This window comes from Pteropus vampyrus, unplaced genomic scaffold (genome assembly GCF_000151845.1).
Source record: "Pteropus vampyrus isolate Shadow unplaced genomic scaffold, Pvam_2.0 Scaffold552, whole genome shotgun sequence".
Taxonomy (NCBI): Eukaryota; Metazoa; Chordata; class Mammalia; order Chiroptera; family Pteropodidae; genus Pteropus; species Pteropus vampyrus.
The window spans coordinates 170,217-175,009 of record NW_011889333.1 but is presented as its reverse complement, the minus strand read 5'-3'; the positions used below and the strand labels follow the sequence as shown (position 1 = coordinate 175,009).

The following is a 4,793-nucleotide window of genomic DNA, read 5'->3' as shown; positions in this document are numbered from 1 at the left end:
GATGGGATAGTGGTGGGCAGGGACTCAGCTGTAGATGGTGCAGTTAGGAATTTTAGGCCAGCCAACACAGTTCAGTATTTATAAGAAGGATATGGTGAGAGGCAGGTTGTAGCTGACTAGTTAAGAATATGGCTCTTATATTTTAACAGACCTGATTTCAAATCTTATACTTACTAGCTGTGAACTTAAGTATTTCATGTCACTGAGCCTCAGTTCACTTATCTGTAACGTGAAAGTAATAATATTTTTTCTATAGTATTATAATACATATAAATCTCTTAACAATCTTCTGGATATAGTAAACTATATTGCTGTTCATAAATAAGACCAGGGGCCAAACAGAAGTCAAGTTAGTTGTGTTGACCCCAAGGACTGAAGAAGAATATTAAGAAGAGTGCTTCATGGGGAATGCTGGGGTACCAGGCTGGAATAGATCTAAATCAGAAGCCCAGAAGTCTTAACACCTATTAGGAGATCATAGCAACCAAGAACTAACTGGGATCTGACGAAAAGTCTTCAAAGACCTTTTTTTAAAAACCACAAAACGCTAAACTTATGTAAGATAATATTAGTGTTAGCAGAAGGAATGAGGACAAGTTTCTTCCAAGGAGAACGAGTACAGTTGGCAATGTTTGAAGCAGATCTGTGATGTCATGCAGACACCTGCAAGGAAGCATCTACTGGAAAAAGGATTTACATAGGTAGATAGCAATCATGGGAGTAAGTTCCTGAAGCACCAAAGATTGGATTGTCAGGTGATACTCTTCTCTAAGGTAGTTTCAGCATCTCGGTTTGGTAAGAGATGTTTGGCCTTTGTTTTTCCTCTGCTTCCTTAAGAGAAATATAGACTTTGACTCTGCAATGAATTAAACCACGTAGAAAGGCAGTAACAAGCACATGTCCCATTTTTCATGCATGATAAAGAGAATTTCATCAAGTACAATTCCTTCGACAGATGAGGAAATTGTAGTGCGGTGAATTGGCCTTGCCTCTTAGCTCTAGAACCTCCTGCAAGTCATTTAACCTTCTGAGGCTATATTCTCCTGACAGCAAAAAGGAGAAGATAGTTCTGCCAATATTATTTCAGTGTTTTGTTTTGCTCAAATGAGATACTACAAGTGACAGTGCTATAAATGGTGAAGTACACTTCTAGGTAAATGGTTAATCACTCGATAAGATTCTGGGATATAAATTTACACTGGGGAATCAGTTTTTTTCTACTTCTGAGAATATATTGACTGCTATTAGCTGTTTGCCTTCCTAAATTCAGTGAAAAGCCTAAATTCTTGCTTTTTTTTGTTCATTCCCTTAGGACTATGCTTTTCAAACGTCATATTAATAAGAATTGCCTGGGGGAACTTGTTAAAATACACTTTTCATAACTCTTCCTCAAGAGAACTGACTTAATAGGTCTAAGTTTGGGCCCGGGATTCCCATACTGGTGGATCATGGACCTCAATTATAGAAATATGAACTGAAATTTGTCCCTGGTGAATTAATTTGCTATTGTATGTTGTAGCACAAGATCTCAAAGCTGGGTGTCTGGAGACCTAGAATTTTTCCTGGCTCAGATACCAACCCAGTACTTAGTACAAGGTAAGAGTTCAATAAATATTTACCTTAATGAATGGATAACTTGTCCGGTGACCTTGGATAAGTGCCACTTCCCCTCTCTAGGCTTCAGTCTCCTCATTAGTAAAACAAAGGGATTAAACCAGATAATCTCTAATATCTTTTCCGGCTTTGAATGTCTTTGACCCTTCCAACTCTGAGGCCAGCTATGGAAACAAATAAATAGTTCCTACAAAGTTGTTTAAGCACCTTGCAAAGCTACACTTATTCTTTTTAGCACATAAAGGTGTTCAGTAATGTGATTGCCAAGTTGACATGCAGTTTACTGGAGCTAAAGCAATTTCTCAGTGTGACTAATTTCATTTCATTAATTAGCTTTAGCTAAAAAAAAAATATATCGAGGTTAATTTCTTAAGATATGGTACTTAATTTTTAGAAATTCAGAGATAACACCTTTAAAAATTCCCATACTTTTCTCACGCTATTAGTAAATGAGCTTGTCTTGTGTCAAGTTAATCTACAACTTTAGATTTTTGGTAACTAACCCATATTTAATAATATAATAATACCAGAGAGGAGGGAGAAATAAAAAGGAGCCTAATTAGTTTGGTCAAGTTACTTTCTCAACCCAGATCCTTTCATGTTTTACCATAGTCTGCTCTCTATTCCAGTCTATACTTTGTTCTGCTTTTGTGTGATTCTTTTCCCAAAGCTTGCCTTTTTTTGGGAGGAGGAAGGGGAATGGGGCAAATCTTCAGTGGCTCTCCGAGGCTATTTGAAAAGTCTCATTAATTCAAAGGTCTCTCTAAATTCTCAACTTTTACTATTTTCTCTTCAGCAGCACCAGAATCCTTGAACTTGAATTACCCATGCTTTATTTAGTTCAAACTGCTTCCTCTGCTCAGAATGACACTTTTTTTACTCTGATTCTACTTCTCAAACACAATAGAATATACAGATGTCAAATTATAATTTACACCTGAAAATTATGTAATTGTATTCACCAATGTTACCCCAATAAACTTAAAAAAAAAAAAAAGAAACTTAAAGCCTAGTTCAAATGTCACTTCCATTTTGTGGTCTTCCTTTGTTACCCACCTGAATTTAGTTTCCCCCTCTGAACTTCCATAGTACTTTTAAAGGAGTAAGATTCTACCAGAAAAAAAAAATATATATTTTTTTATTAAAGTATAGTTGACCTACTATATTAGTAATTATATTAGTAATTTGATATTATATACTTTATGATGATCACAATAAATCGAATATTAACCATAGTAATAGTAATAATAATAATATACATACACCAAGCTTATATAGAACAATGTATCTACTATTCATCTTAAGAAGTAGCATATTACCAAATATATTTACCAAATATATTGAAGCTCCTAGATCTCATGATATTCTCTTCCCTCTAAAGATGACCACTAGTCTGAATTTGGTGTTTGTAATGCCTTTCTTTTTTTTAAATATGTTTGCTTTATACAAATGGTCATCTGAATTGTTCAGATTTCTGTATTTGGAACTTCATATAAATGTTATTATACATGATTTATATCCCTACCACTTGTATTATTTCTTTTTTGAGGTTTAAGTATAGCTGGTGTACAATGTTTATTAGTTTCAGGTGTACAATATAGTGACTCAACATCTATGTACCTTATTTTGGAAGCTAAGCAGGTTGAGCCTGGTTAGTACTTGGATGGGAGACCACCTAGGAAGACCAGGTGCTGTAGGCATAAAAAATAAAAAAAAATAAGGGATTGTAAGCTGACAAGGTTCTTGCAATCTGTGAGGTCAACCAAGGGTTGTCTCACCTAAAAACTAAAACAACGACAACAAAAAAAACCTATGTACCTTATAATGTGATCACCTCACCTAGTCTATTAATCATTTGTCATCATGCAGACTTATCACAGTATTATTGATTATATTCCCCTTCACCTTTTTCACCCATTACTCCACCACACTCCCCTCTGGCAACCATCAGTTTGTTTGATGTTTCTATGAGTCTGTTTTGTTTTGTTTCATTTGTTCATTTGTTTTGTTTTTTTGGGAGGCCCACATATAAATGAAACCACATAGTATCTGTCTTTCTCTTTCTGACATATTCACGTAGCACAATACCCTCTAAGTCCATCCATGTTGTCACAAATGGCAAGATTTCATTCTTCTTTATGGCTGAGTAATATTCCATTGTATATATATATATACCACATTGTTTTTATCCATTCATCTATCAATCGACACCTAAGTTGCTTCCATATCTTGGCTATTATAAATAATACTCTAAAGAACATAGAGATGCGTCTGTCTTTTCAAATTAGTTTTTTCATTTTGGGGGGGTAAATACTGAGAATTAGAATTGATAGATTATATGGTAGATCTATTTTTAGTTTTTTGAAGATTCTCCATACTGTTTTCCATAGTGGCTGTACCAATTTGTAGTCCCACCAACAGTGTGTAAGGGTTCCCTTTTTTCCACATCCTCATCAACATTTGCTATTCATTGCCTTTTTGATAATAGCCATTCTGATCGATGTAATGTGGTATCTCGCTGTAGTTTTTAATTGCACTTTCCTGATTATCCATGATGTTCCATATCTTTTCATATCCGTTAGCCATCTGTATGCCTTCTTTGGAGAAGTATCTCTTCATGTACTCTGCCTATTTTTTGATTGAATTGTTTAATTTTTTCTTGTTATTTTTGGGTTATATGAGTTCCTTATCTATTTTGGATATCAACCACTTATTGATATATTATTTGCAAATATATTCTCCCATTCAGTTGGTTGTCTTTTTGTTTTGTAAATGGCTTCCTTTGCGGTACAAAAGTTCTTAATTTGATAAAGTCCCATTTATTTATTTTTGCTTTTGTTTCCCTGGCTCAAGGAGACATATCCAAAAAGATATTACTAAATGCATTTTTTCTTAAGATTATATTCATCAAGGTTATGTATGTAAGATTTTGTCCATGTTGATACGATTATTTCTCTATATATCACATTTTTATTGCTCTGTACTATTCCACTGTATGAATAAAATACAATCGTTTATTTAAATTTTTGCTGATGGATATTTGTATTGATTTTTTTTACCAAAAAAAAAAAATGACATTTGAATATTTTTGTATATATTTCCCAGCACAGAGGTGCAAAAGTATCTCTGGGGCGTACATTTAGAATTTGTATTGTTTGCTTATGTGGTATATATATGTT

At 34.0% G+C, this 4,793-nt stretch overlaps 1 protein-coding gene across 1 annotated transcript in view; it reads left to right on the top strand.

The window, feature by feature from the left end:
- The window catches only part of SPINK5 (serine peptidase inhibitor, Kazal type 5), a 128,162-nt gene that overhangs the window by 20,950 nt on the left and 102,419 nt on the right, over positions 1-4,793 (top strand). The window contains exon 3 of the mRNA XM_023525347.1: positions 1,520-1,596. The gene's annotated coding sequence lies outside the window, so the exon portion shown is untranslated. The remainder of the gene's footprint in view (positions 1-1,519; positions 1,597-4,793) is intronic.